The following is a 21,642-nucleotide window of genomic DNA, read 5'->3' as shown; positions in this document are numbered from 1 at the left end:
AGTAAAGTAGGACATGTCTAAAACAATGTGGACATTTGGTAAAGGAGACTCAAAAATGTATTGTTGAAGACAGGGATCCATTTCTGACTTCCAACAATAAAGCGCTAAAACAAGGATAGAGGTTTAGATTTGAACTTTGTTGACCTCAACCACAAAGTTGGCATAAGCTGATCTAAAGTCAAAGACACACAGGAAGTAGAATTCAACACAACATAAGAAAAAGCTTTTTAGCCATTTAGAGAATCCAAAAATTTAAAGGCAATGAATTCCTTACCACTGGAGATATTAAGCAGAAATTTTGATAGCCACAGTGGGTGTGTGTTATAGCAATGATCTAAGAAACAGAAATGTTACAGTCTCTTCAACTCTGAGGGTTTATTAAATGTGTATCAACAATTTCCAAGTGTCCCACTCACCAACTTCTTGGGTATCACTTAACTTCTCTGGGCCTCAGTTTCCTCCTATTCAAAGGACCAGAGGTGATAGTACTCACAAAGCTGTTAGAGAGATTAAATGAGGTTGAAGAACAATAGCAATAGCTTGATTCCAAATCTCCCCCGTGACATTCCCAAAATAACCATACAATTAAGAAGGAGAAAAAATAAAACTACACAAGACCTATGACTAAAACACTGTTAGGGAACAGAAAACACTGCAACTTTCAAGTCACTTATGAGGGAAAAAAATTCTAACAAAGCTTCTAATACCTGCACACCATCCCGGGAAAACTGTTGCATAGAAAGGTGGGGCTAGGGGCCAATAGGAAGAGGGAGACACACACAAAAATGTCAAACATACATTGGAATTTGGTGGTTCACAGCCTTAGCTACAGGGAAAGGCCTTGAAAATGTTCAGGGCTTGAAGTAGCAGCCTTAGAGGCAGTGCTTGTGGAGGAAGTTTAAAGAGATAAAAGAGACTGTACTCCTTGGATATGAAGTAGTGGTGGAGCGGAAAAAAAGAGATAATTAAAGATCTTGCTGAATAACATTGGTTGATTGTACCAATGTCAATATTGTGATTGTGATAATTGTGCTATAAGTTTTCAAGATGCTACCAGTAGGAAAAATTGTGAAAAGAGTACATGGGATCTCTTTGTACTATCTTTTATAATTTCATGGTACTCTTCAATTATCTCAAAATTAAAAGTTTTTTATTTTAAAAACTTACTTTATTATATAAGGTGAAAAAATGGGCAAGATGAAACTATATTGTTTAGAGATTTATATTTAGGTGGTAAACTAAAGAAAAGAAACTAATTGTCATAAATGTCAGTAGACTAGTTTCCTCTACAATGGGAAGAAGAGGTTGTCACTGAAAAAAAGTGACATGGAGGTGTTTCCTAACTTCATAAATTTTACTCTCTGTGTATACTTTCAAATAATTCATGAAGTTCTCCATTTATTTTTTTTTTTAAAGTCACAAGACCTCCAGGCCATAGTTTACAAACCAGTGTTCTAAAACACAAAGAGAACTTTGATATTTACTGTAAAATGCAGTACTAAAACTGATCTGACCACAATGACATAAAATTGGAAAATAAGAATAAAGTAAAAAAATAAAAGGCATCTCACCTGGGAATTAAAGATCTTGCATGAACTAATTCTTAGGTGAAAAGGGAATAAAACAAAATTAATGTGTTTATGAAAAAATAACAATAGTAAAAACATTCTGTACCAGCAATTTTGGAATACATTTAAAGCAATGTAAAGAATAATTTGTAAACCTATATTCCAAGATCAATAAAAATGAAAGAATAAAAATAAACGAATTACATTTCCAACTCAAAACATTCCACAAAGAACAAAATAAGTAAATCAAATGAAAGAAGGAATTATTAAAGTTAAAATCAGGAAAGGATTCAGTAGAGAAGAGAAAAACAGTAGGTCAAATTAATCCCAATCCTGTTTTCTTAGAAAAATGAACAACAAAAACAAACCACTAGCTTATAAAGAAAAGGAGGGAAAATCACAAGTACACAAAAGTAGAAATTACAAGTTGGGAGCAATTATAATCCAAAAGAAAAATTTTTTAAGTCATTAATACTACTTTTGCATGCCCTTTTACAAATAAAGTTGAAAACTTAGAAGAAATGGATAATTTCTTAGGCAAATATACCCAAATTGATCCCAGTAGAGATAGAAAACTTAGACCAATTTTTAAAAAAATGGCAAAAGATTTCTACCTATTCCACATGATAGCACCAGGCCCAGATGATGATACAGGAGAATTCTACCAAACTTTAGAGATCAGACAATCCTAATGATACATAGATTGTCTCAGACAATAAGAAGTCAAGAAGTCTTTTTATGAAGCCAAGTATAACATTGATATCTGAACCTGATAAAGATAGTACAAAAATTTGTAGACCAATATCATCTATGAGATTGGGATAAAAATTTTTAATAAATAAAATACTACTGAACTGACTCTGACAACACATTAAAAAATTAACACACCATAATCAAATATGGTTTATACTAAATGTAAAAATACTTAATATTAGATTACAAATTAATATAATTCACCATTTTAATGTAAAAATGATATGAATTTCTTTATATGTGTTGAAGATTGTCTTTGGCAAAATAAAAGACCCATTTCTCATAAAAACTTTGAGAAAAATAGTAATGAATGGCTATTTCCTTACTTAATAGGGAAACACTGGAGGGATTTTCACTAAGGTCAGTAACAAAGTTAGCAAGCCCACTATCCCCGCTGGTTTCCAGCATTGTCTAAAAGAAATAATCAATACAATTAGACTAGAGTAAACAACCAGAGGTACAGGAGTAAGAAGAAATAAATCTACCCCTATTGGCAGATGATCTGATAGAATCCATGGAGTATCCTAGAGAATCAAAGATAAAATGAATTCAAACAATAAAATATTAAGTAAGGTCACAGGATATAAAACATGTAAAAATTGGTAGCATCCATATACACAAATATTAACCAGCTAGAAAATATAACGAATGCCCAAAACCATTTACAATGGTAACAAAAAAGACAAAATATTTTGGAGCAAATTTCACAAGAAAAGCTAAAAAACTACATGAAGAAAAACCATAAAACACTTCTCTAAGACAAAAATAGGCTTGAAAAAATGGAAAGACATCTCTTACTCTTTATTAGCACATCTCAACATTATCAAGATGTCAATTGTCTCTAAGTTAATTTATAAGTGTAATCTGATCCCAATAAAAATGCCAGTGGGTTTTTTTTAATAGGGCTAAATAAGTTGATCTTAAGTGTCATATACAAAATAAACACACAGAGTCAGAGAGATGTGGAGAGAAACAGGAACAAAGGAGAAATGAAAGGGGTGGTGTTAGAGATTCAAAACATGAAAACGGCTGACTGACTTGCCATCGCTGTCCTTGAATGACTTGCCATCGCTGTCCTTGAGGACAGAGAAAGGGGGTCGCTGACCAAAAAATGAAGGCAGATCTTAAAAGCTGAGAACAATCACCAGCCTACAGCCAGCAAGTAAATGAAAACATTATTTCCTACAACCACATGCAACTACATTCTATCAACAGAATAAATGATCTTGGAAGATTATTCATCTTCAGAACCTCCAAAAAAGAATGTAGCAGGCTTGATGACACCATGATTTCAACTTTATGAAATCAGAGCAGAGAACCAGCCAAAAAGACCCAACATCTCACCTATAGAAACATACAAATACTATACACAGATTGAAATGCAGCAAAGAACTAAGTCTGTCAATGAACATGAAATGAATATGTGTGGTCTGTTCTGGACCAAAAAAAAGAATTATTAAATTACATTAAACATCATCTATTTTTAAAACATAGGTGAGAATAGTCAAGAAAATTTTGAAAGAATATACTGAGAAAGACTTGCTTTGCCCAGATATTAAAATTGTTTCAAAGCTACAATAATTAAAATACATCAATAAAACAGAAAAGAGAGCCTGCATACAAAATTAGGTCTATGATAGAGATCATTATACACAAATAGGTAAAGAATAAGTTATTCTTTAAATGGTACTAGGACAATTGGTTATCAGGAAAAAGAGTTAGATCTTCACCTCATACCATATATGGTATGAGTTCCAATAATAAATTGGAACTGGATTAAAAAGTTAAACATTTTTTAGAGGCACCTGGATGGCTCATTAGGTTGATACCTGCCTTCAGCTCAGGTTATGATCACAGAGTCATGAGACTGAGCCCCATGTCTGGCTTTATACTCAGCAGGAAGTCTGAACAAGATTCTCTCTCTCTCCCTCTGTCCCTCCACCCCCGTGCTGCACTCTCTCTCTCAAATAAATAAAAAAATCTTTTTAAAAAAGTTAAACACTTTTTAAAAGTGAAATAGGTGAATATTTATATAATCTGAAGATGTGAGAAAATCGTTCAAACATTACAGGAATTTTCAAAAATCCACAATACGAAAGACCAATATAAATAAAGATAATTAAAACATTATGTATCTAAATATGCCAAACCAAATATGAAAACAAATAACAATTTGGGAGAAATTATGACAGTGGGAGGATTTATAGACATAATATGCAAGAGACTCTTAAATAATTAAGACAGAGACTTTCATAAAAAAAGGGGAAATACATCAAATAATAATTCATGAAAGATATTAAGCTGTCTGATAAAAAATAAAAATGCTTTAAAGTTTCAATAGTAAGAATAATCACAAAGTTTTCTAAAATGAAAGTTCTCTAACCTTGAAGGCAATCTCTTCTGATTGAAAAGTTAAGCCTTTGTGAAATGGTCCATTGCCTTATCATTGGCACCTAAAATTGAGCACCTAAGTTGGCGTGACATATCTTTTGAGCGGCTTTTTCATTTTTTATTTTTATTTTTTGAGTGGCATTTTTTTAATTGATTTCAATTAGCCAACATATCAATTAGCCATCGTTTGTTTTTGATGTGTTGTTCAATAATTCATTAGTTGTGTATAACACCCAGCACTCATCGGATCACGTGCCCTCCTTAATGCCTATCAGTGATTTACCCCATCCCCCCATCCACCTTCCTTCTGCAACACTCAATTTTTTTCCCAGACTCCAGTCTCTCATGGTTTGTCTTCCTCTCTGATTTTGAGCTGCATTTTTAAAAAACTTTGGACTATCTCAAAAGAGTATAATAGTCTATTGGTCAAATATAATATGTGTTTTGAACTTGAGATTACAAAATTTTTCCAGAATTAATGGAGACAATGGCTCTGTTTTTAATGAAACTTGATGAGGGATATAATTTTTTAAATACTAATTTATGCCACAAACAAGAGAAAATGTACTATGACAATAAACATAAGTTCCATAGAATCTGAATTTTTTTAAAGATTTTATTTATTTACTTGACAGAGATCACAAGTAGGCAGAGGCGGGGCGCGGGGGGGGGGGGAAGCAGGCTCCCCGCTGAGCAGAGAGCCTGATGCAGGGCTTGATCCCAGACCCTGGGATCATGACCTGAGCCGAAGGCAGAGGCTTTAACCCACTGAGCCACCCAGGTGCCTCAGAATCTGAATTTTTAAGACATCTGTGTGGACCACTAGGGCCACCAGATATGATTTCTTGAATCGAGATTTGAAGGGGGTGAAATTGACTGTAGTTTTGTTTACTCTAATTAAATTAGCATGCTTTACCATGATGGACTCAGGTGGACTTCTCTGGCTTCTGTAGGGGCACATCAGTATAGACACAATCCCAAGGCAGAAGCAGTGGACTACAATCACCTTGAGTTAGTTTTAGTAACATAAATACATATAATGGAGGGTTCCATTCATTCAAAGAGTGATAAGAGTAAAGATGGTTTTCAACTGTAAATTCCAGAAGAAGGAGCTACCAGAACATGATGATGGCCTGGTTTTCTTTCCCCCTTGGTGGGATGGGTTATTGGTGAGAAATAAAAAGTAAGAAGAATGAGAAGATATTAAAATTAAGGCAATAACATTTTTTTCAAGGCTGTATTGAACTGAAATAATTTTCTTCTATACTCAACTCCTAAAGAGATGAAATAAGTATTTCTCACAGTCAGGAATAAAATGGCTATCATTCTTCTCTGTTTACAAAAGCAGTTCCCACAATCCAGGTTTAGTATGATTTATTAATAATGATATAGTAAAGCCTTCTGTGTGTTGATTAAAATTTTAGTTTTATTAAAAACTAAAAATGAAAAATAAAAAACAGGATAGCTAGGAAATTACTGACTATGAAGATCTGTAAGGTGATGAGTAGGGGTTTGGGGACAAGAGAAAGAACTGCTACCAGGTATAAAAATGGGCTACATTCATTAAACAGTATGGTATTGGCACAAGAAGGAGTCATCAGACCAAAGAAATGAGTAAAACCTCCTGAAATAAATCCAACTACATATACAAATCTAGTTTATGACAAAAGAGGTATCTCGACTCACCGGGGCAAAGATGCTCTGTTCAACGTACAGCATAGGGATGACTGGATGGCCACCTGAAAAATGGTAAAATCAAAACTGTTCTTTTCGGGGCGCCTGGGTGGCTCAGTGGGTTAAAGCCTCTGCCTTTCGCTCAGGTCATGATCCCAGGGACCTGGGATCGAGCCCCGCATCGGGCTCTCTGCTTGGCAGGGAGCCTGCTTCCTCCTCTCTCTCTATCTGCCTGCCTCTCTCCCTGCTTGTGATCTCTGTCTGTCAAATAAATAAATAAAATAAAATCTTAAAAAAAAAAAAACAAAAAACAACAACAACAAAAAAAAAACTGTTCTTTTCATCACACCCAAGAATAAACTTCAAATGGATCAGAGATCTAAATATAAAAAGTAAAACCATACAAGTACCAAAAGAAAACATAAGTGAATTCTTCTAAAACCCATGTATAAGGAGAGGCATTCTAACTATAATAAAAAATCCCAGATACAATAAAAGAAAAGGTCAGTAAATATGACTATTTACTAATAAAACTAATAAAATGTTTTGCCTGGAAAAAACATTAATGAACTCAAAGACATCCGACAAACTAGGAAAAAATATTCACAGCATATGTTACAGATAAAAGGTTAAATTCCCAATTGATTAAGAATTCTTTTGAATTGAGGAAAAATTCCTATGGAAATCTATTTTCACTAGTCAAAATGACAACACTCAAAAGCTTAACAATATACCCTTTTGATGAGATGGTGGAAAGACAGGCACTGATTGGCACGGATATTGCTGATAGATAGGAAAACTGTGATTCCTAAGAAGGGAAATTTGACAATATCTAACCAACCACATATAACCAAACTAAACCACAACACAGAATTCCCTCTATGAATATATCCTGACCGCCTATCTCCAACAATATGAAAATATGAATGCACAAAGTTGTTTACAGAGTATCATTTGTCATTGTCAAGCATGAGAGATTGGTTGAATAAATGATGGTACATACACACAATGGAGTACAACGCAGCTGTGAAACAGGATTGTGAGGAGCTCTCTATGCTGATACGGGATGATTTCCAGGAAATATTATTACTGAAAAAAGCAGAATACAAAAAAAAGTGTTTAGTGTGTTAATTTTCATGTAAAAATAAAGGTAAAACTTTAAAACACGTGGTTTATTATTACAGAAAGGAACACGAGAAGCATGAACCAGAAAACAATGAAATCGTTTGTCTACAAGAGGTTGGGGAAATTGGGTAGAAGGAATACAGGAAGCAGTGATGCATTTCTGGTCATGCCTTTTGTATTGTTTGACCTTTGATATGTAGTATTCTACATATTCAAAAATAAAATTAAATCAGTAAGAATACAAAGAAAGTGCTACAACTGAAAGCAAGCTGAAACACGTGAAACTAATTTTATTTCAAATGAATACTACAGCCACACTTAGGGAAAGAAGATGAGACAGGGAGAGAGGGTTGGGAAGGAACAACCAATCTAAATAATTTATAAACACCCTCAGTCTTGGGGTAGATGGGGAGGGAGACTGCAAACAAATCCCAAACTCTTCCTAGTACATTGTTTATTATAATGTCACAGGCAAAGCAATTTTGAAACTCTTTTAGATGTACTAAAGTGTTTAGATATACAAATGAATAAATGTGTTGACGTTGTTGGAAACCAGAGTTCTCACTGTGAAAGAAGGAAATACAAATATAAAATGCTGGAAGGCAAGAAAGAACCCTTTGGGAGTGTATTGCAACTGGAGGAATTGGTGTAAACTCATGAATTTAAAAATATTTATATGAATGTTTATGTGTGCGTATATACACACCCATATATGTATATGTATGTGTGTCTCTATACTGACATGAAGGCATGTGCATACATGTACATATGCATCATGGGTCTCTTCACTGAAAGGGTTAAAGAGCAAAGACAAGCAAACCTAGCTCCCAGACCTTGGTCCCACTGAAAGGAATCAAGGTTTCCAGGAGAAAGGGCTGATTCCAGGGCTGGGACAGGGTAGCTTAGTTCCCGAGAAGATAGGCTGCATCTGGCATCCACCACTTGCTCTCCTCTTCAAATCCTATGAAGCTGTACACGGGTTCTTCTGCCTACTATTGACATGGTTTTCAGTCAAGCCCTCTGGGTCGCCATAAAGTTTATAATGATCCTCGGGACTTGGAAGAACTTCCACCCATCCCAAATTGTCGCTCATGTTTCTCCTGCATTCCTGCAAACATTCCTTGAAAGGCCATATAAAACTCAGTTATACTTTCCATCCTCCTAAGCTTCTCTTATTTGCAATTGGTTCCACATTTCTACTTCCATACATTTGTCTGACAGTATAGTTCCAAAGGTCTTCCAGAACACCAGTGTTAGAAAAATTGCCACAGCTAACTAAACAGGACGCATTGTAGAAGCACACATTCAGGACAGCCTGGTAAAAACAAAAACAAAAACAGAAACGAGCACTTCATTGGCTGAGAGCATCTGCAGCGTGCCTGGCTAAAGCTCATGGGCCACGTCTGTGCTCTATAGGTTTCCTGGTGGACAACACAACCATTCTCGGAGCACGGTGGGGGGGGCGGGGGGTGGGGGAATAAACCTGAGACAAACTGTATCATCACAAACCCTTTATCATCTTCCAAGTATCCACCTAACATTTTTATTACCAGTAGCACTGAATTGGAGATTACCCCTTACGTCGGCATGTCCACGATAAGGGACCCTGGCCCATGGGACAACCTCCCCGAGGAAGGGCCACTAGGCAATGAGGCCCTCTCACCCAGTGCTGCTGCTGCAGAGACTGGCCTCCCACCTACCTTGAGATGGTCCGAGCTCTGATGCAGACCTGCTGAGCTTTGGGAAGCAGGGGCAGAACATTCACCAACCCCGGGCCATGCCTCTTCCCTTAGGGTAAGAGTTCGTGAGGGTGAAGGAGGGAAACTGAAAGCTATTCTACCCAACGCTTCAGAAAAGGTGGGAGTGCCTGACTGACAGGCCCAAGAAGGACCTGTGTGTTATGGCAAATGTCTAGTTCTGTAGTTTGTTAAGTGTGAGCTCACTGCTCTTTGGCAGGACCCGCTGGCTTCAGCTCCACGCTGCTAAGCCATTTTCCCTTTTTTGTATGTGCTTTCACGGCTGCTTCCGCTGACTAATTCTGGCACCCAGGAGAGGCTCAAATGACTGTGTTATAAGTTTGAGGCTCATCCAATATGAATCTTAGTTTTATGCACCACATTGTCACCAGTGTGGATGTTTGCTTCATTTACTTTTCTCTGGATGAAAAGAAAGGGAGATTCAAACATTGTGGAGAAAACCTAGATTTTCTTCTTTTCCCTCTCCTCTTCTAAACCTGCTAGTGCAGGACTTTCCCGTGGATTATGGAAAGGATTAAAAGTGAAGGGTTAAAAGACAAATAGAAGTGGTTTCTATCATCAGCCTCTGAAATTCCATGAACAGACTGAAAGTTCAATTGAGGTCTATGAAAATATTAGCAGATGCCAAAAGGCCAGCAGCCAGGATTTGTGTCTTTGTGCAAGAACTGAATAGCTACCAACAGCTAGAAAATTTTAAAAACCGTGGCAGTGATGGAAAAGTCCTATGAAAAAGACAGAGAGAGAGAAATACTTCTAAAGTGATGAGATTTATAAACTCATAAAAAGAACGTGCGCTGCAGGTCCTACGCCTCTCAGCCCATAGGTAACTGGAATATTAAGACTTGGAGATAACATTTATTTATTCTTTAATGATGCTATTAGTAACAACAGTTAAAATGAATCTGACCTAATGAGGTCTTTTAGTGAAGGGAACTCGTATGCATAATTATTAGTCAAAATTTAAGTTTGCAACAAGCTTAAGAAGCTGTTTTTAAGTTATTTTGAATATTAATCACATTAATCACATGACATCTAAAAAAGATGGAGATATTTTTCTCGGTAGTAAATTTAGTTAATTACATTAATAAAATCAGGATTGGCCCTCCTTAGTTATTTTGTGCTTCTGAATATTTCATTTGGAAATACATCTATTGGATTCATCTTTTTAAAAAAGGTGTTAGTCAACATAAAAAAAGTTTGGCTATCTAAAATAAATTAAAACCAATGCTAAAAGTTGAAGTGTTCTTTATAAAGTAGAATTTGCATTTTTAAGGTTAAAACATAAGTGAGAAAAGAATGATTAAGGCAAATATTTGGGATTTTCTTTGCAGATCAAATAATAAAATGTATAAGTGCTTCAGAAATACTTAGTCAATTATAATTTCCTTTTTATAATTAGAATCAATAGTTTTAATTTAGTTTTATCAGAATGAATTTATTGCTTTTGTTTCTATAAGGATAACTTTTCTAGTAAATCAAGTATCTTAACCGATATTTGACTGTAATGACAGAAAATAACCAGAAGAGGGCACTTTAGCTCTCTAACAAAGTAGAACCTTCTCTATACCCTTTTATAAATCAGTAAAACAGACAATGAAAGGATTTGAAATACCTGGTAAAGGTTAAACAAAAATGTAAAGCAAGTTCCTCTGCTTCCCATAGCCTGATAAAAGATATCTCAGGTAAACGACAGTTTCTGTCTTTAATCATCCGTAAATCAACTGAGTAACTTGAAAAACAGAAGGATTCTCAGACCTGCAAATCCATGATTCTAACATTTCAAGAGTATTTCATCCTAAAAAACCTCACATTTACTTGGAAATTGCGCGGTATATTGAATGTACTTGATTTAAATAAATAAATTCTCATTATCCGGATTTTTAAGCGGTAGATGTTCTAAATATGTAAGAAGTAGCTATACATAACACTACATATTTCTTACATCTTGGTTCTGTGCTTACTAACAATTAGACTGTGCCCTTAGTCATGTTATTTAATCAGTTTCCTCCAAACTTGTCTTTATCATCATCATCATCATCATCATCATCATCACCTCAAGACAAGGCTCCTGCCTTCAAGTAGCTTCTGTTGAAAAAAGTAACACAAATATATGAAACAAGAAACAATAGAGAAGATAATGCACAATCAAATCTAAATTCTACTATTCGGTGTGCAAATAATCCCAGGCAAGTTATTATAATTCCCTGGGCTTCCGTGTTTATGTATTATGAGGTTCTGTGCTTGATGATCTGACTAAAACACTGTCATCATTCTTATTTTGTATATTATTCTATCGTATTTGATTATGAGTGCCCAGGCTCTCAAAAGATTTACCATGATTCTTAACCATGAGATTGTAAATACCCGCTTAAAAATCTTACAGAAGATGTGGAGCTTATCCTCCTGAGAAAATGCTCTTACTCAAAATGAGTAAGATTCATTTCAGGAGATTTAGGGACTTTCAGAAATCAATCTATAGGCTCCCGAGTGGGTTGTTTAGCATAACAAACTCTTAACTGCATCAAGAATGCACGATAGAGGCACAAATTATACAGTTCCTGCATATGTTGGGTGTTATTCCTAGAACTTTCATATGTTGTTGTTGTTGAGTCAAGATGGCTGATGAGGTTGGAGAGAGGTATGCCAAACCAAATTATTTTGGACTTTATCCCACAAGCAACAACAAGTATACTGGAATGTTTAAACATGAAGTGGAAGATATGCCCTTAAAAAAAAAAAAAAAAAAAAAAAAAAAAAAAGATATGCCCTTAAAACAGCAAAATCAGAGAGTAGAATGTAAAGTAAACAGAAGAAGGACAGCAAGCAAAGAGATAGTTGGTTTACAGAACAATGATCTGGGTGAGGCATAGTGAGAGCCTGTTTAAAAATCTCTCCAAGGCGTCCCTGTGTGGCTCAGTGGGTTAAGCCTCTGCCTTGGACTCAGGTCATGATCCCAGGGTCCTGGGATCAAGTCCCACATCGGGATCTCTCCAAAATTAGGGATGTTCCCTTTTCTAAGATAAGCCTACTTTGATTCTGTATAATAAATAATAAACAGATTTTCAAACACCAAGGGACATTTTGAAACTGGATGAAGGATTGTTCTGCAGTTCAATTTATTTTCTACTCAGGGCAGTAGTGGATACCAGCAGCCTTGTGTTGGCATTCTTCTGCCTACCTGAAGTGGAGTACTATAAAAGCCTGAGCAGCCTGGGACCCACCAAGGAGGAATGGCTTACTCCTCCTAAAAAAGCCAGACCTGGGGGGCTTTGCTCTCTATTCATATCAGGTTCAGGAACAAGTGTTCTGTCCTTTCATTATATCCCTTAGGGCAGGAATGAGTGGCAGAAATCATGGGCCACTCATAATGTTATTTGAGGCTAGACCAATGAGGAAACATTTCTCCATTTGGTAGTAGCCAAAAACAATAGGCAAGCAAAATTTCTAGAGAGGGACATTTCTCACAGAACTGTAGTGAAAATTTAATGGAAAAAATATGTATGTGTGTCTGTGTGTGTTATAGATTTTCTTCTAGGAAATTTGCACATAGATCCTGATATTGTCCTATATTGCTAAATCCCATTCGTTTTCTATAAGAAGAGAAAAAGATAATCAAATACTGAGGATTGGATAAGGAAGTGTTCTCATTCTTATAAAGGAGAACTTGGCTGACAGCCCCCAAGAATAAGGGCAGAAATAAGACAGAGTCAGTGACATTGGAAAAAGTAGATTAGATTCACACATCAGTCTATTGGTTCTACTCAGAATTTCGTATTTAGTTACATGTGGGATGTGAAAGCAACAGTTCCAAAGTATCTACAGAACAAAACCCATACACCTCATTCAAGGCACTTCACGGTCCAGCCCAACTCACCATCTGCATTCCAGTGACATCAGACTGCTAAACATCCCACACACCCTTAGGTCTCTGTGAGTTTGTGCACATTGTTACCTTGGCCCAGAATGCCCTTCCTCGTGACATTCCATCTGGTGAAATCCTATCCTTCCCCACTTCTCAGCCCCAAAGCCACCTTCTCTGTTAACCCCTTTGGTAAGGCCCTCTGCCCACTTCCTGAAAAAAGAATCCCCCCTCTCTCTGGGCCACCTACACACCATTTATGTGTTCGTGCTCATCAGAGTATGTGGAAGTGAGTATCGTTCACATCCTTCTTTCCCGCTGCTTCGTGAGCTCCTCACAGAGGGAGCCTGCTCTCTGCTTTTGTTTCCCAAGCTTCCAGCACAATGTTTGCACAGTATCAGGACTAGATCAGTATTTCTTAAAGAAAGAAGGGGAGAGCGAGAAAGGACTCCAGTTAAAAGGCTATTATAATAAGCCAGACAGAAAGTCTCATATGAGCCTAATGATGGGAAGTGGCATTGGGAATGGAAATTCACAATGATGAAGATAGAATAGATTCTATTAAATTAATAGATTAATAGTGATTAAATGTAGGGAGTGAGAGAGAAAAAGGACTCAAACTTGATCTGACCAAGTTTTCCGGCCCAAGAGACAGAGAGAACAAAAAGTGATGATCCTGAAAATATAGGGAGATCAGGAAGGGGGCAGAAAATGAATTATTATTTCAGACTTTGGACTTCACGTGCACCCATTTGAAGGTGCTTACCATGTAGTTGTATATTCAGTTCTGGAGCTGAGGCTTTAAGAAAAGCTCAGGACTTACAGCACAGCAGTGGAAGCTATGTGGTGCATGCCATTGGTGAGAAGGGCATCGATGACTGGATCTGGGGCTTCTGCCTCTATCTAAGAAATGAAGAAAAGAAAGACAGCAATGTGGGGTGCCTGGGTGGCTCTCAGATGGTAAAAAGCCTCTGCCTTCGGCTCAGGTCATGATCTCAGAGTCCTGGGATCAAGCCCTGCATCGGGCTCTCTGCTCAGTGGGGAGCCTGCTTCCTCCTCTATCTCTGTCTGCCTCTCTGCCTACTTGTGATGTCTGTCTGTCAAATAAATAAATAAAATCTTTAAAAAAAAAAGGAGGATGGCAGTGAAGGAATCTGTGAGAAGCCAAATGAAGTGATTTAAGGAAACTTGAGTGTCCCAGAAGCCAAGAAAAGAGCCATTCTAAGAGCAGGGGAGGTCAAAGTTCAGAACATTGACAATGAGCCAAAGATGGAGTGATGGAGAGTTACCGTGAAGGAGAGCGGCTTCACCAAACAGCAGAGCAAACATGGCACCAGGATGGAGCTAGAGAGGGACGGAAGACAGGAGTATGACCTGCTCTTGAGAATGTTGGTCATAATCAGTACGAGGGATGTTTCTATATATTCTGTAAATGATTTCTGGTTGTGACCCACATTGTCTTTTAATTGAATGTTGGCTTAATAGAGCTTCATTAAAGTCAACCGCCCACAGCTACTAAGATAATTTTTGTTTCTTTAAAAAGTTAGAAATAGAATCTATGTATGGGCCTGGAGTTAGGGTGAGGAAACAGTTCAATGATTCATTCATATTGTCTTTTAAAGTGTATCATTTAATTCTAAATATAAATCCACTCAGTTTTGGTTTTTCCCTAAAGATGAACCCAGAAGATCTTAAATAGTCCCTTTCACGAAGAGAAAGAGAAAAAGAAAGGAAGAAAGAAAAGAAAGAAGAGAAAAAAGAGGGTTTCCTGGGTGGCTCAGTGGGTTAAGCCTCTGCCTTAACTCAGCTCATGATCTCAGGGTCCTGGGATCGAGCCCCACATGTGGCTCTCTGCTCAGCAGGGAGCCTGCTTCCTCCTCTCTCTGCCTGCTTCTCTGTCCTCTTGTGATCTCTATCCATCAAATAAATAAAGAAAATCTTTAAAGAAAAAAGGAAAAGAAAAGAAAGAAAGAAAGAAAGAGAGAAAAGCAAAGAAAGAGAAAAAAAGAAAAGCAGAAAGACTTCCATTAAATCCAGTTGGAATTGTATATGCTTCACTGATCTAGGAGTGGGCCTTGAAATAGGGTCAGGGTTTAACTGTGAGTCCTACACACTCGAAGTCATTATTTCTCACGTGGCTCTCTCCTGTCTCTCTAGATTGCAGGTTGTGTTGTTTAACGTAGCAAAGGGAGAATCGGAATGTCTGCCTTCCTCGCAGTTGAGTCCTTTTTATTGTCCCATTCCCTATTTATTGCTGAGGAGATCTGAGGATTTTAGATCGTCATCAGTGAGACTTGTGGCTGCCTTCAACCAGTGCCATGCCAGCCTTCGGTGCACTGATGCCATTGATTTAGAACTGAACACCTGCGAGTCTCAATTTGGTTTTAACCAATTGTGTTTTCGATATATTTTCTGAACTGGTTTTGGGAAATGTATTAAGATCTAGTTAAAAAGCAGACTTCGCAGAGATCAAAAATATTCACTAAACAACACATGCAGGGTCATTTTACTCTGTCAGTGACTTTCTGGAAGTTATATTTGATGGACTTCTGGAAAGGAAGTATTTCCTTCCCTGAGGAAGAAACAGGAAGCCAAGATCAAAGAACCTAAAAGGGGCAAAGAAAACAAAGGGAAGAGACTTCTGCTTCTGGTAATAGCAGATGAAGCAACTGTTGCTGAAAAGCAATTTTAAGAAAAGCTGTGCTTTATAGAAATATATTTATCTAGATATAATTGATTTATGCATTTTGTTCACATGCATATTAAAGTCTCCCTGCAAGAATGTAGGCTACCAAAAGGCAGGGATTTTTATTTTGTTCTCTTGAATGTCCCAAGCACTTAGAACAGTGTCTGAAACAAAGTACCTGTCCCATGACTATCTGTTTGGTGAGTGAATGAATTTTCAAAAATTCCCAAGTCCTGGGAGCATTTTACTTTCCTACCACAGAGGACCTCTCTTTAGAGTTTCCCCCTTTCTCTTTGCCCTCTTCTCCCTGCCAGCCTGCTTCCAGTATAGCTCCCTCCCCTGGAGGACACAGTCCTCTGGTAGAGGAGCCTGGCTCTGCTCTACAGGTTAGGGAAGGGAAGCCTCCATGAGTCTTTTGTCAAAGTGAAACAAAAGGGCCACGAGGCCACCATGTTGGTTGGGGGAGGGAGGTAAAAAGAGAAAACTGGACACCGATCTTTGGACCGAATCCCACTGAGACCACAGAGACCCTGGATTTAGGGATTTAGCATGGCTTCTGTCAAACTCTGTGAGTATCCTGGGCTCTACACTTCAACAGCAATTTTTAATTCTACAGTCCTTCCGATTTAACAGGAATGTTGTTGCTGAATGCCCCCGGACTAAAGGTGAAGGTCGTGGTAAAAAAATAATCATATTTGCAGTTTATGATCTTGCCACCCCAGACCCTTACTGAACAATTCCCGCGGATACGGTGTTATAGGGAGGCAAGAAACCAAGTCACAAGTTTACGATATCATATTACCTGTCTCTGTGTACACTTTGGCTGGCAGAGTCACCCTGACCAAAGAGTAGCAGCTATCAAAACGTAAGGAAGTGGGAGAAAAGAGAATTTGCACTTCTGTACTTACAAAGACCCTCTTATCCCCATGTGGTGCCCATGAAGACCACTGCCTAGACCCCCTTTCAAGAGTTCCTGCGCGGGGACCATATTTGCCCCACGGCCTCCAGGGTCTGCCTCTCTGAGTCTGCCTCAGCATTCATGCCCAGGCCCTGCTTCCCCCAGGCATTTCCCAGGCAGGGCTGCAGCAGACGGGGCTGCAAGAGACAGGCCAGCCAGCCCAGTGCTCAACTATTCTAATGGGCAAACTGCTCGGGGACTCCTAGTTGGCCTGGCTGAGACTTTTTAGAACAGCACTGGGATCTGAGATTCTTCCCAGGTGTCAGGTCAGTTTCCAGGCAGGGAGGGTCACCTATCATCCCCTGCTCCCTCCTCTTTTATCCTTCACTGGCATTTCCTCCCAGTGAATCTTTGACACATCTCATCCTGCCTTGACACGAGGTTTTTGGAGGCCTTGAACTCATTCACCTCCAATAGTCAGTAGAGCATAACTCACAAAATTCTTGAGTATCAATATTATAAAAAGATACTATGGATAAAGATGTGATCTCTTTTTTAAGATTTTATTTTTTTAGGGGTGCCTGGGTGGCTCAGTGGGTTAAAGCCTCTGCCTTTGGCTCAGGTCATGATCCCAGGGTCCAGGGATCGAGCCCCACATCGGGCTCTCTGCTCAGCAAGGAGCCTGCTTCCCCCTCTTTCTCTCTACCTGCCTCTCTGCCTACTTACGATTTCTGTCTGTCAAACAAATAAAATCTTTAAAAAAAAAAAAGATTTTATTTTTTTATTTTTGCAAGAGAGAGAGATAGAGCACAAAAACCAGGGGAAAGGGTAGAGGAAGAGTCAAGGCTCCCTGATAAACAGAGACCCTGATGTGGGACTTGATGCGAGTATCGATCTCAGGACCCTTGGATCATGGCCTGAGCCAAAGGAAGGCCCTTAACCCACTGAGCCACACAGGCACCCATCTTTTGAAAGCCTTCTTGGGGATACTGTATCCCCAAATGTAGGTGGCAAATGCCATCTCTCACCAATGGAACTAATGAAGGAGGTTCTTGACCTTGGCCTCATAAGCAGTTTTAGGAGTTCCTGAGCCCCCTGAATTTGTCTGTATTATATTGAGTGTGTATGTAATTCACCCTGAAGAAGATCTACAGCTTTCATCACAATCATCTAGAAAATTCTCACCAGTGGCAACTCTCAGGTAATGCAACACTTCAAAAGTCCTATTAACATGAAATCTGTATTACAATGTAACTTATTTTATACAATAAACAATCATGCCTCTATTTGCTACCTGGAACTAAATGTCATCTTTAAAGCCCTGCAAACTAAGACACTGGCACAAAGATAATCAGTACTGTGTTCTTCTTCTAATGCTGAACTTTAAAAGAAGTCATGCTCTAATTCAAGTAGTTATTGGCATAAAAGAAGTAAGTAATTGAATAATCAATAGGTTAATCTATCATAGTAGAGGACTGAATATCAGTAGTAGAGGCTCCAACTCTTAGCTCAGACAATGCTTAAAGTCAATCCACTGGAAGATAGCAAAAAAAGCCCCTCTAGCATCTGTTCTCAAGGAGAAGGTTTATGTCAGCTCCATTTACATCAACTATGCACAGAACATTTGTGTCAGCAGCATAAATGCTGACATGTCAGCATCTCTATTTTATACCCCCCAAACGGGTGTAGTTTAATTAGACCAAAGACAGGGAATGGTTTGTTGATAGCTCAACCTGGAAGTAATGGCTTCCTAAGGGAGACATTCCTGCCCCACCCTGGGGAACAATCAAGTATGTGTCACTGAAACACCAGAGAGTTCTCTGCAGGAGAGTAATCACTTTACCCCTGAATCTAGTGGAATGTTTGTGGTAAATTGGGATAAATAATCTTCCTAGACACCCCAGACTTCTGTGCTCTGCTACTGGTAATTTTAGCCAGGCACTCTGAATTCTTCCCCATGTGGTCTTATGCTGTTTGTTGTTTCTATGCTCATTTTAAATGTGAAAAAGAGGGGCATCAGGGTGGCTCTGTCGGTTAAGCATCTGACTCTTGGTTTCTCCTCAGATCATGATCCCAGAGTCATGAGCTCAGGCCCCGTGTCAGGCTCTGCACTCAGCTCAGAGTCAGCTTGAGCTTCTCTGTCTCCCTCTCCCTCTTTCCCCTCCCCTTTCACTCCCTCTCTTTAAGAAACAAACAACCCTTTAAATGGGAAGAGGAAAGCTTCTGCAGAGAAAACTAGCAGATCCACAGAACAGCCCTACAGTCCACTGTTAGGCTAGAACAAGCAGGTCCTTGGAGGGGAGAACAAGTTTCCCTGAAGGAAGAGTAGATCCATGAGCAGCAAAGGCTTAAGACGGGATGGATACAGGACTCTCTCCCTGTGGCCTTAAATGTTCTTTGAACATATTTACCCTTGCCTTGGCAGAAAATGTCTTGCTCAGTACCATTGACTTCTCAGTTCCTGGTAGTATTGAACAATAATTTTAGAAAGCACCTTAGGTTCATCCTTGGAAAACTAAGAGAGGAGATTTTGTCGGGGGTGGGGTGGGGAAGGGCAGCAGGTGTACAGGTTGCAATCTTTTTCAGTCACCAAGGGGAAGGGGAGAATTAAATCCAGGAAGTTTTAGAAAATACTGAATCTCTGAAGCTCTCTCTGTGAGACCCAGGTAGTGGGAATAAATGTCAGAGGAGTGTTAAAAACCGTGCTCAGGCTTTTGAAGCGAAACCAGAGATTTCCCCATGTTGATGATAATCAGATACTAACTTCTCACAAAACAGATTTGTTACCTACGGCTAAGTTCCTTCCTGACCACTAGCTGAGTTCCGTATTTATATTTCTTTCTCTACTGGATACTTTTCTTTTTGAAAAAAGTAGTCATCTACATTCTGAATTAAAACATCTGTTCTGAAACACACACACAGAAACACACATGCACAAACACATACACTTTTAAAGCATTACTTTATTTCTGGTTTTTTTTTTTGTTATTAACAAATACTGTATTATTTGCTTTAGGGGTACAGGTCTGTGACTGATCAGTCTTAACACACTGCACAGCACTCACCATAGCACATACCCTCCGCAATGTCAACAACCCAGCCACCTTATCCCTACCCTCCCACTCCCAGCAACCCTCAGTTTGTTTCCTGAGATTAAGACTCTCTCATGGTTTGTCTCCCTCTCTGGTTTCATCTTGTTTCATTTTTCAGTGTAGAAATTTAATGGGATAGTCAGCAAGTATAAGATGGCCATCATAATGATTTAGGCCAAGTGCGGACTCTTGTCTGAGTGTTATATATTTACTAAGAAATCTTTATACCAGGTTTCTGACTGAGACCTGGAAAGGGTTATAGAATTCTCAGCTTGGGGTACAAATGTCCTCAACCAATAACCCTGAATGTTCCCCAGAATGCCCATCAGCATAACACTGCTGGCTTTAAATTTTTTAAAAAGAAAGAAAAAAGAAAAAAAAAAATCTTTGCTTCCAGTTTGACCAATGTCTACTGCACATTTTAAAAATATACTTTCAGAGACATAATTCTGGAAAAGCCAGAGTTAAGGACATGGAAGATCAGAGCAAAATATATTAGGTGTCATACGTTACTTTGTTAACACGGAGTCATAATTTTTCCTTGCCCGGCATCTTTTTGAAGGATCGCAAATTGCTTTACTGCTGTCACCACAGAACCACTGTTCAGTCTTACTGAGAAATTATAAAGGACACACAAAACACGTCTAAAGATGAAAGAAGGGAAATGTTTTCCCTATCTAATAAAAAGGAAAAGGGAGTGTCACAGGATATTATGGACTGTTAGACTTAGATGAGTACCAGAGCAAATGATCAAACAACCCATTATAACATTGCATAAAATACCTAGCAGGGAACAGAACTTTCTGAAGAGCATCATTCTGATGAAAATATGTAAGGTTTTGTTTTGTTTTGTTTTTGCTTTTTTGAAGGAATGACATGAAGAAAGCAGTAAAGTTTCTAAACCCACTGTGTTGAACAAGCAACATACCGCCATAAACTAGAAGTAAGAAGGCATGGATCTATGCTTGTCTCTTCCATGGAGTCTCCCTGAACTCTGAGTAAATCATTCACCCTTTATTTCTTGGATCCTCCTCCAGTAAAATCAGATAATAATCCCTACTTGTCAACGTATCCTGGCCTAGATCCCTGAAGGAACTTAGAAGAGGGGTCCAAAAGCCCAAGGGTGTTGATATCTTAAATACATGCTAACTAGGGTGACTGCTTGACTCACAGAATCTCCACCTGCTGCAATTAGTCCCTTGATGCAGAAAGTTTGGGATAGAAAATGATCATACCTGGCACTACAGGATCCTATTCTCTTATCAGCAACTTCCACAATAGCCAAACTGTGGGAAAAGCTGAGATGTCCATCGACAGATGAATGGATAAAAAAGATATCTGTCTATCGATCATCTATCTATCTATCTATCCACACACACACATACACACACAATGAACTATTACCCAGGCATCAGAAAGTATGAAATCTTACCATGTACATCAACGTGGTTGGAACTGGAGGGGATTATGTGGAGCGAAATAAGTCGCTCGGAGAAAGACAATTAACATATGGTTTCATTTATATGTGGGATATAAGAAACAGCATAGAGGATCATGGGGGAAGGGAGGGAAAATGGAACGGGAAGAAATCAGAAAAGGAGACAAACCATGAGGGACTCTTGACTCTGGGAAACCAACTGAGGGTTGGGGGAGGGGAGGAGGGTGGGAGGATGGGCTAACTGGGTGCCAGGCATTAAGGAGGGCACGTGATGTGATGAGCACTGGGTGGTATGTGGAACTGACAAATAACTGAACTCTACCTCTGAAAATAATGATGTGCTATATGTTGGCTAACTGAATTTAAATAAAATAAATATACATTTTTTTAAAAAGGATCTT

General features: G+C 38.5%; 1 protein-coding gene across 1 annotated transcript in view; it reads left to right on the top strand.

The window, feature by feature from the left end:
• The window catches only part of LOC123942196, a 98,111-nt gene that overhangs the window by 71,274 nt on the left and 5,195 nt on the right, over positions 1-21,642 (top strand). The window contains exon 6 of the mRNA XM_046006086.1: positions 20,673-20,801. The gene's annotated coding sequence lies outside the window, so the exon portion shown is untranslated. The remainder of the gene's footprint in view (positions 1-20,672; positions 20,802-21,642) is intronic.

Source organism: Meles meles, chromosome 5 (assembly GCF_922984935.1).
Source record: "Meles meles chromosome 5, mMelMel3.1 paternal haplotype, whole genome shotgun sequence".
Classification (NCBI taxonomy): Eukaryota; Metazoa; Chordata; class Mammalia; order Carnivora; family Mustelidae; genus Meles; species Meles meles.
Note: the sequence above shows the minus strand (reverse complement) of the source record. Positions and strands in the feature narration are given on the sequence as shown.